General features: G+C 64.3%; 2 long non-coding RNA genes across 2 annotated transcripts; both read left to right on the top strand.

The window, feature by feature from the left end:
• Window positions 1–6612: 6612 nt before the first annotated feature.
• On the top strand, window positions 6613–7408 carry LOC129206280 (uncharacterized). The gene is made up of 3 exons (XR_008577080.1): window positions 6613–6678; window positions 6950–7082; window positions 7183–7408. It is a non-coding gene; the product is annotated as an uncharacterized LOC129206280 (long non-coding RNA).
• Window positions 7409–7657: 249 nt separating this feature from the next.
• On the top strand, window positions 7658–8469 carry LOC129206279 (uncharacterized). The gene is made up of 3 exons (XR_008577079.1): window positions 7658–7762; window positions 7917–8068; window positions 8168–8469. It is a non-coding gene; the product is annotated as an uncharacterized LOC129206279 (long non-coding RNA).
• Window positions 8470–10577: the final 2108 nt, after the last annotated feature.

Here is a 10577-nt window from a genome sequence, read left to right as displayed (position 1 = left end):
ATCATTGTTATTAACTATACGAGTATCTCTTTCAGATCAAACCAGGTTATCCTTCTGGACATATACTTGCTCGTGCTGAAGATGCCTGGAAGCATAGCACAAGTAAATTAATTGCATGGTAACATTTACAGCGCTCTTTTTAAAGTTCTTTTAATCATTTTCTCCTCAAGTTCAGGAGGACACAAAGGATCAACAAACAGAGTAGAATAAATAAGAACATGGAGACACAAAGTTTATCTCTTTATACCTGTGGTGGGGTGACCCCGCCTGGGGACCAGGTGCCCCCCGGAGCCGCTCCATCGCTGCCTTCGTTCACCAGACGGGAGAAAAGGTGTAACGAAACACTGGTGGGTCGAGATAAGGACAGGGAGAGATCACTCACTAAGTGTCGTCACGAGCAAAACAGACCAAACAGAGAGGGAATTCATCTAATTTATTACAAGGCAAAACAGAGTAGAGGAATGAGAAATAAAATCAACTCTTAAAACACCTCCCCCCACCCCTCCCATCTTCCCGGGCTCAACTTCACTCCCGGCTTCAACCTCCCCCGGCACAGGGGGACGGGGAATGGGGGTTGCGGTCAGTTCATCTCATGATGTTTCTGCTGGTTCTTCATCCTCGGGGGAGGACTCCTCTCATCGTTCCCCTGCTCCAGCATGGAGTCCCTCTCACGGGGTGCAGACCTTCAGGAGCAAACTGCCCCAGTGTGGGGTCCCCCACGGGGTCACAAGTCCTGCCAGCAAACCTGCCCTGGCGTGGGCTCCTCTCTCCACGGGGCCACCGGTCCGGCCAGGAGCTTGCTCCAGCGTGGGCTTCCCACGGGCCACAGCCTCCTTCAGGTGCCTCCACCTGCTCCGGCGTGGGGTCCTCCACAGGCTGCAGGTGGAATCTCTACACCCCCTCATCCTCCCTCCATGGGCTGCAGGGGGACAGCCTGCTCCATCATCATCCTCCCTCCCTGGGCTGCAGGGGGAATCTCTACACCCCCTCATCCTCCCTCCCTGGGCTGCAGGGGGACAGCCTGCTCCATCATCATCCTCCCTGGGCTGCAGGGGAATCTCTGTTCTCGCACCTGGAGCACCTCCTGCCCCTCCTTCTGCACTGACCTGGGTGTCTGCAGAGTTTCTCACATCTCACTCCTCTCTCTGGCTGCAAAAACCTCTCTCTGTTTTTTTCCCTTCTTCAATATGTTATCCCAGAGGCGCTGATTGATTGGCCAGCAGCGGGTCCCTCTAGGATCCGGCTGGCATTGGCTCTGTCAGACACAGGGGAAGCTCCTGGCACCTTCTCACAGAAGCCACCCCTGTAGCCCCCCTGGCTACCAAAAACTTGCCATGCAAACCCAACACAGTACCGCAGACAGAGCTCCGTGAATCTGGAGGACAAACAAACTCGCACCTCGGGGCAGCAGGGAACCAGAGCCCGCCCAGAGCCAGGCAGAGCCCCCCAGTACCGAGGCAGGAGGCAAAGGCAGCCCCGTAACACCACCCCAGCAGCAGCAAACGCAGACGGCAACGAGCCCGTCCCAGCTCGCGAGGCACGAGAGAGCTCCCAGCACAGCCCCAGCCCCAAGGAAACAGCAGCCCCCCCGGCCGGAGCTGAAATACAGAGCTGGGGCCAATGGGGCGGGGGGGGCGGGCGCCGGGGCCCCAGCTGAGGCCGTCGGGGCGACGGGGACCTGCTGGGGCACTCGGGACGGCGAGGCCGTCGGCATCCTCGGGAGCCAAGGGCCGGGTGGGAGCGGCCTCTCCCGCGGGGACACGCCCGGGGGCTTCTCGGTGGGGACGCGCGGCGGGGACGGCGGCGAGCGCGCGGTACGGGTGCTCTCGCGCGCGCGGGGTCCCCGCGCACGGCGCTCTCGGCGAGCCGGGTCTCCAGGTCCGAGCGCGCGGCGAGGTCCGTCTCGGGTTTGTCCCCTCGCGGTAGCAGGAGAACGAGGGACGGGCTCGGCCCGCGAGCCGTTTGCCGCTCGAGTCGCCTCCCGTCCCTCGACGCGACCGGCGGCGCTTGGCGTTCAAAGGGCTCATCCGAAACGCCGCCCGTGGGGACGGACGGACGGACAGGGCGGGAACGTGCCCGGCTGTGCCAGAGGCCCGCCCCGTCCCCAGCCCTGCGGGTGCTGCAGAGGGACGGCAGCCCCAGTCCCACGCTTGGACGAGGGTTGTGGAGGTCGTCGCACGCCCGGGCTGCGGCGTGGGGCGTGTCACAGCCCCGCCTGGGCCGTGCGAGGGAGAAACCCTCTGACGTGGGGATTCCTGCCGCGAAAAAAATCGGCTGTCCCTGCTTGGCTGGACGTGCTGGGGGTGTGCGCGTGTGCATTGGTGCATTGCTGCGCGTGTGTGCACGTGTGCATTGATGCATTGGTGCGCGTCTGTGTACGTGTGTGTGTGTGTGCCTCTGTGCATGTGTGTGCATGTGCGTGTGCATGAGTGTGTGTGTGTGTGCGCGTGAGTGTGCGTGTGCACGTGTCTGAGTGTGCATGTGCGTTGCTCGCGCACACACGTGCGCAGGGCCGGGGCGCGCGCTGCTCGTGGGGGCGCTGCTCGTCCGCTAGGCGGCGCCACCGCCGGCGGGCACTGCTCCCGCCCCGCCTCGCCATTGGCTGTTGCCCGGAGGCGACGGCACCGCCGATTGGTCGTCGCGGACGGGGCCGCCCCCGCCGGGGCAGGTGCGTGCGAACCCCGAGGCTTCAAGAGGCCCCGGGGCGCAGTGCCGCTCGCCGCCGCCAGGGGGCGCCTCCGCCTGGCGCGGGAGCTGCGCGTGGCACGGGGCGGCGGCTGCAGGTACCGGGGGGGCTGAGGGGAGTGGGGGGTCCTGAGTGGGGTTGGGGGGTCCTGAGTGGGGTTGGGGGGTCCCTGAGTGCTGTGGGGAGGTCTCCAGTGGCACAGGTGGAGTCCCGGCGAGCCTGAGGGGGTCCCTGAGGGCCGAGGGGGTCCCTGACTGGCGGGGTCGGGCCCTGCCGTGCCCGGGCCCTCGGGGCCCGTCTCCGGGTGACCTGCGGGCCCCGCCGTACCCTGGCGAACCCCAGGCCGGGGGGGGCTGGGGGGGACCGTCCCCTGCCAGCACCCCCGCGGGGGTGGAGGGGGGCTTGTGCCCCGCTTCTCGTCCCTGGACGAGCTGCTGCTGCCGCTCTGGGTAGCGGGGAGCTTCCCGGGCTGCAGGGTGCCTGGCCCTGCTCCTGGTGCCGGCTGTGCCTGCTGGGGTGACCCAGGAGTTCCCTCTGCTGATGCTCTGCTCCTCCGGGCCTCTTGTGTTACAGGTTGTACAGCCGGGGTGCTCCCATGGGCGAGGCGTGACGCGTGTGGGGGCACTGCTCGTCCTTCGCCCGTCCTACGTCGGCACGAGAGACGCTACGCCTGCCCGTTGGCACCGGTCTGTGTTCTGCTGGGCTCCCCGAGCCGCACAGGGGGACGTGACATCCGTCCCAGGACGGTACTGCAGTTTTGGGGGTCGGTAGCAACTCGTCCGTGGGGCGGGCGGCAGGTCCTGCCCCCCTTTGGGGCACGGGGCCCTCCACGCTGCGTATCAGCAAGACAAACCCGTTTGCCGCACCTCTGCTTTTCAGGCTGTGACCCAGGTTTGTGACACCAACCTTCACCCACACCCCCGGCTCTCGGGGCAGGCTGTTGGGCACCGCTGCTGCTTTTGTTGTTCCCAAAGCTGCTGCCTTTGGTTGTCCCCACAGGGACCAAAGCGGCCGGGAGATGGGCATCCCCCCCCGTGCGGGCTGAGGGGACGGGGGGCTTTGGGCCATAACGGCAGGTGCTGCCTTGCCGTGAGGGCTGGCGGGTGGGTGCAGGCTGTGCAGCAATGCAGGGAGCCGTGTCTGAGGTCTCTTTTGGTGGAGGTAATGCACTTGTGGTGCAGTTTTATGGTCCCCGTGTAACACAAGTGCTGCTGGATTTGCCGAGATCCCCAAGTGGGACGTTTTCTCTTGACTGCTCTGGGCTGCGCCCGTTTCCAGCCCCGGCCAGGCCAGGGTGCTTTGGGCTGCACACGCGGGGCGTTCCCTGGACACCAGGGCACGGTCTCGGCATCTGACCTCCGGACTGGAGGCCAATGGACTGTCGGGATTCCCTGGGGTGCCCCAAGGAGGGGAAGCAGAGATGCTGGTCACTGCCCTGACCAGGGTGAGTAACAGGAGGCAGGAGGAGAGCCCCCCCCCAGCTGGAGGCACTGGGATGGGCTCCACCTGTCTTCTCTTGTCTGGGTTTGTCCACAATGTCTTCTGGTTCTCAGCTCTGGGAGTCGGCAGTTACTTTGGAGAACGGCTTGTGTTCTTCCTTCAAAACCCCAAGAGCTGCAGCTGGGGGGGGCAGGGGGGGGTCAGGTCCCCTGGGCTGCTGGGGGCAGCAGGGCTGGGCCCAGAACTGCTGCAGCGGTTCTTCAGGTCACCCCGACAGGAACAGCCTTTCCATGGGAGTTTCTGAGGGGTCTCATCAAATGCATTTTGGTTTCCTTTTGCTTAAGGCAGTTTATTAGCTGCTATGTTTAAGCCGCTCTGTACCAGTGCCCTGCGTGTGCTTGCTAGCCATGGGTTACGGTTAAGGTGGAAAGTTTAAAATCAGGAGTCAAGGTTAAAGTTTCCATTTTACACAGCAGTTGTTTGTATTTGTGCCTTGATTTTTACCACGCTTTTCTTTCCCCCCTCCCCCAGATAACGGAGTGTTTTATTGTCCCCTGTGCCTCTCCGAGCCCTTCCTGCCCATGTGCCTGACCCCGCACAAAGGACTTTGCTTTGTGGAAGCCCAGAGCTGTCCCTGAAGGACAAAGAACGTCCCTGAGCATCCGAGGTAAGGCTGGACCCAGCCCCTCTGACGCCCCTTTGAAACCCGACTGGCAGCACAGAGAAGCGACTCCGGCAAGACGGACTCCCACGGCGTCTGGATCAACAGAGCAGCAGCAAGAACGCTGCAGAAACGGAGTTGCTTTGCCGAGTTTTTCTGTGGTCAGTGATGGGTAGTGTGGGTGCCAGTGCTTAGTCAACGTGTTGGACCTGAACGTTTGAAGGGTGCAAGAACCCCGTTTGGGGTGCCCCAATTTGGCTGGGACGCCCCATGCATGTGAATAACTACTGACTCCTGTAATTCTGTACTTTGTGTCACAGCCTCTCCCCTCGGTCGGCACGGGCTGCCGGCGGGACAAACACCTCTGGGATGGCGCTGGCTCTGCCGGAGCCGGGGAGGGCTCGCACCAGGGGGAACTGGTTTCCACTGGGGTTCAGCCCTTCAGCCCTGCCCAGAGTCATCCTCGCAGGCAGATGCCCAAGCACTGGAGCTGGCAGCGTTAGGGTGCTCCCATGGCAGGGTCTTGGGGTGGCTTTGAGCTCCGTTTGAAGCTGTGGTTTTACCCAAAAACCTTTTTCAGCTCAAAATGCGCTGCAGTTGGAGCAGAGGCCGCTTCAGGGACCCGCACCAGCTCCTGCAGCCCCGTTGGTGAAGCCGGCCTGGCCAGGGAGGAGCAGCGATGGCCGTCCCGGTGATGCCGGTCCCTGGGAGGCGTTGGCGGCACTGGCGATGCCGCGTGGCTGTGCCGACGCGGGGGGAAGGCTCATCCCTGTGCCTGGGTGAGGAGCACGGCCCCGAGGCAGCGAGTGCTGGGGGACACCAGCGGGGAGGACGTGCCCGGTGAGGTGAGAGCCCCGAGGCGGCGGCCAAGGGGAGCTGGGTGGTGGGACCGGGGGGGCCATGGCTGTGAGGGGCGTTTGGGGAGGTGGGAGCGGGTGCTGTCGGGGTCCAGCCCAGACCCCACTGGCACTGGGGTGGTGCCAGCCCCGTCCCCAGCCCGGGGCTGCTGGACTCGGTCTGTGCCGCTGCTGCTGCACAGGGCGAGTGGGTTTTCAGTCAGATCCTGGCTCTCACCCGCTCTCCTGGGGAGAAGCGAGACGTTTCTGGTGTCCCATCCCCGTCTGTCCCTCCCCTCCCACCACAGGTGTGCAGTGCTGGGTCTGTGCCCTTGGTCTCTGACTGTGTGATGTCTGTCTGCACAGGGATGGGCAGATGGACGGACAGAGGAGCCCCAGCCACGCCGGGAGCCGTGTGTGTGGTGCGGAGCCCCAGGAAGAAGCCGGGCTGCCTGCGCCGAGGCCGATGCTGCTGCTTGCTCTGCACATGGCCCGTCCTGGCTGGGGACAGCCCCGCCTGCGCGCGCCCAGGGACGCTGCGGGGAACCTCACAGCTCCAGCTCGGCTGCGGTTTCAGGCAGGTTGTTTGGGCCCCATTTGGTTTTGTTTATTTGGTTGGTTTGTTGGTTTGGCCTCCCATTTGTTTCAGGTCCAGCTCCTGGACGGCTCCGGTTCAGTTTTGGCTCCAGCTCATTTGTGGCTCCTGTTTCAGGTCCAGCTCATGGAGAGCTCCAGCGTGTTTGCAGCTCCAGCCCACGGATGACTCTGGCTCGTTTCAGCTCCACCTTGTTTGCAGCTTCAAGTTGTTTGTCTCTGTCCCTCTTTTGTTTCTGTTCCACCTTGTTTGCAGCTTCAGCTCATGGTTTCTGCCCCTGTTTTTTTCAGGTCCAGATCCTGGACGGCTCTGGACAGTTTCAGCTCCTGTTTGTGGATGGCTCCAGCTGGTTCTGGCTCCAGCTCATTTGCAGCTTCACCTTCATTGTTCCTGGCCCAGCTCATTTTTCAGCCCTGCCTGCGCCTGCCCAGCTCTGCCTGCCCGGACTGCACAGCCACAGGTCGGTTGTTTGGGCCCCTGCTTGGGTGTGGGTGGTTGTTTTAGTGTTGGTTCGGGCTCCTGTTGGTTTCCTGGACAGCTCCAGGTCAGTTTTGGCTCCAGCTCGTTTGTAGCTTCAGGTTGGTTGTTTCTGCCCCAGTTTTTTTCAGGTCCAGCTTGTGGATGGCTCCAGCTCTTGGACACCTCTAGCTCATTTGCAACTCCACCTTGATTGTTTCTGGCCCAGCTTGTTTGCAGTTCCAGCTCATTGTTTCTGCCCCTGTTTTTTTCAGGTCCAGCTCCTGGATGGCTCCAGTGCAGTTTTGGCTGCAGCTCTTGGACACCTCCAGCTCCTGGATGGCTCTGGCTAGTTTCAGCTCCTGTTTGTAGATGGCTCCAGCTCGTCCAGCTCATTTGTAGCTTCAGGTTGGTTGTTTCTGCCCCCATTCTTGTTTCTGGTCCCGTTTGTGGATGGCTGTGTCTCGTTTGCAGCTTCAGCTCATTGTTTCTACCTGTTTTTTTTCAGGTCCAGCTCTTGGACACCTCCAGCTCCTGGATGGCTCTGGACAGTTTCAGCTCCTGTTTGTGGACGGCTCCAGCTGGTTCTGGCTCCAGCTCATTTGCAGCTTCACCTTCATTGTTCCTGGCCCAGCTCATTTTTCAGCCCTGCCTGCGCCTGCCCAGCTCTGCCTGCCCGGACTGCACAGCCACAGGTCGGTTGTTTGGGTTTGGGTGGTTGTTTTAGTGTTGGTTTGGGCTCTGTTGGTTTCCTGGACAGCTCTGGGTCAGTTTTGGCTCCAGCTCGTTTGTAGCTTCAGGTCGTTTCTGCCCCAGTTTTTTTCAGGTCCAGCTTGTGGATGGCTCCCGTTCAGTTTTGGCTGCAGCTCTTGGACACCTCTAGCTCATTTGCAGCAGCTTCACCTTGATTGTTTCTGGCCCAGCTCATTTGCAGCTCCACCTCATTGCTTCTGTCTTTGTTTTTTTCAGGTCCAGCTCCTGGACAGCTCCAGTTCAGTTCTGGCCCCAGCTCATTTGAGGTTCTGTCCCAGGACCAGCTCGTTTGCAGCTCCAGCCCATGGATGGCTCTGGCTCTTTTGCAGCTCCAGGTAGGTTGTTTCTGCCCCTGTTCTGTTTGTGGTCCAGCTCATTTATGGCTCCAGCTCGTTTGCAGCTCCAGGTAGGTTGCTTCTGCCCCTGTTCTGTTTGTGGTCCAGCTCATTTATGGCTCCAGCTCATTGTTTCTGCACCCATTTGTTTCAGGTCCAGCTCCTGGACGGCTCCAGTTCAGTTCTGGCCCCAGCTCATTTGTGGTTCCCATCTCAGGCCCAGCTCGTTTGCAGCTCCAGCCCATGGATGACTCTTGATCATTTCAGCTCCAGTTGGTTGTGGTTCCAGCTCGTTTGCAGCTTCAGGTAGGTTGGTTTTGCCCATTTTTCTTTCTCTTCCAGGTTGTTTATGGCTCCAGCTCTTTTGCAGCTTAACCTAATTGTTTCTACCTCTGTTTGTTTCAGGTCCAGCTCCAGTTCAGTTTCGGTTCCAGCTCGTCTCCTCTCCAGTGCAGTTGGTCTCCAGCTCCATTTGGTGCCTCAGCTTCACTCCAACTGATTCCCAGTTCCGGGGTGTCTGTGCCTCCAGCTCCAGCCCAGTAGAGCTCGTGCTTGGTCCAGTGATCCTGGCTTTTGGCCAGGCCGTAAATCAATCACTGTCACCTCTTGGATATGAATATGACCTGTCATAACTGCGCGCGCGTTGAGTCAGTGGTTTGTGTTCGGTGTTTATTACGTGTGTACCTTGAATAAAGAGTTGGACGAAGGCAGAGGGTGTGAAAAGTGCCTTTTCGCCCAGAGACTATCTCAGACGTTTAATTCGGCCTGGTGCATGCCAGCCTCCCTCACTTTGGGGACCAACGCGACCGGACCCCCACCTCCGGCGGGGGCCCACGCACCCTGCCCACCCCCTCCCAGCCCCACAGCCCAGCACCCTCCCGCCTCCCCCCACCCGCAGCCACGGCCACCCCAGCCCCCCTCCAGCCCCGGGCCCCGAGCCCAGAAACAGCCGACGGGGGCTCCGTTTCTGGGCCCGAAGGCACAGGACTCCCTCTCGGCCCCGGCCCCAGGGACACGGGGCCCGGGCTCCCTTCTCAGGGCTGCCAAACGGACCGGCCGAGCCCCGGCCCCGGGAGCTGGGCTCCAGGCCCCCAACCCACCCCCCAGCCCCACGTGTGATGTCGGGACGGGCCCGGGAGCCCCGGCGGTGTCGGGCGGTGCTTGGGAACTGGCCGGGGGGACCCGCCGAGCGGGCCCGGCCCCGGGGGAGCGCGGCCGAGCGCGGGGGACGAGGGGGGCGCCGGGCTCCGGCCCTCCGGGCTTTATTCCCCGGCGCCCCGACGGCTCCTCCGCGGAGCCACCGGCACAGCGCGGCCGCCCGCCCACCACCGCTTCCGCACCCGCCGCCCCCCGCCCCAGGGCTGCGGCCCCGAGCGGTACCGCGGCCCCTTCCCCGCCGCAGCCCGGTCCCCGCCGGCCGCTCCGGGCCGAGCCCCCCCAAGCCTCACCTGGGCCCCGCCGGGGGAGCCCGGCCCGGCCGCTGCCGCCCCGGGACGGCGGGCGGCGCCCCCGGCAGAGAACGAGCAAATGGAGGGGGACGGCGGCCGCGGGGGCTCAAATCTGCTCGGTCCCGCCCCGCGCACGCGCCCCGGCACCCGCCCACTCGCCCCGCGCACCTGGGCCGGACCCCGCGCAGGCGCCCTGCGGCCCCGCCCGCTCGCACCTGGCACAGGCCCCGCCCCACGCAGGCGCCCTGCGGCCCCGCCCGCTCGCACCTGGGGCAGGCCCCACCCCGCGCACGCGCCCTGCGGCCCCGCCCGCTCGCACCTGGGACAGGCCCCGCCCCGCGCACGCGCACTGCGGCCCCGCCCCTCCCGCCCCCGCGCCCCGCCCCGCGCACGCGCCGCCTCTTCCGCCGCCAGAACCGCGCCGGCCCCGATCGTAGCGGACGCTGGTACTGGAGCGGGGGCGCTGGGCGGGACCCGCCGCTCGGTTCGCGGGGCTGGGGCCCCGGGGCTTCTCCTGCGGCGTGTGCGGAGCTCGGGGGCGGTGAGGCGGGGCCGGGAGGTGGGATGGGGCGAGGCCGGGCCTCGCGGGCGCGCGGTCTGGGCTTGCGGCCCTGCCGGTACCGGCGGGGAGTCCCGGGCGGTGTCCGCCTCTCCCCGGGCGGGCGGGCCGGGTGCGGGGCCTGGGGCAGCGCCGGGGCTGGGACCGCCCGAGCCCGGCCTCGCCGCCCCCGTCCCGGCGCCACGGGCAGGAGGAGCCGCGCTCCGGGGCCGGGCCTCGGGCGGGGGCCGGCGGCCGGGGCCCAAGTGCCGCGCTGTCCGCTCCGGGGGGTGCCCCGCGGGGGAGCCGGGGCTCTGCCGGTGCTGGGTCGTGGAGTAAAGGCGGCGGCTCGGTGGACCGAATAAAGGAATAAAGGCTGGAAGGGGTCGGCGGCGGCACGGGGGGATCGGCGGGGCTGCACAGGCCCGGGGGCCTCTGGTTCTGGGCATAGGCGGCCCCGGGGGCTCTGGTTCTGGGCATAGGCGGCCCCGGGGGCTCTGGTTCCAGCCCCCCAGACACAGCCCCGGGGCTCTGTCTCAGCTCTCCCCCTGCCCACACGAGCTGGTTTCCAGCCCCCACACTGCAGCCCCCGGGCTGTGTTTCTGAGCACTGCAGTGCAGCACTTGGCTCTGGTTCTCAGCTCTAACACCAGCTCCCAAGCACAGGGCTTGGGCTCTGTTTCAAGCCCCCCACATCCAGCACTCAGTCTCTGTGTGAGCCCAAGAAGTGCCTCAGTGACTCTGGATCCACAGCTCCCAACATGCAGGACTTGGTCTCTGTTCCTAAGCACTAAACCTGGCCAAGGGAGCCTGGCTTCAGGCCCCCAAAA

This window comes from Grus americana, chromosome 4, assembly GCF_028858705.1.
Source record: "Grus americana isolate bGruAme1 chromosome 4, bGruAme1.mat, whole genome shotgun sequence".
NCBI classification, from domain to species: domain Eukaryota; kingdom Metazoa; phylum Chordata; class Aves; order Gruiformes; family Gruidae; genus Grus; species Grus americana.
Note: the sequence above shows the minus strand (reverse complement) of the source record. Positions and strands in the feature narration are given on the sequence as shown.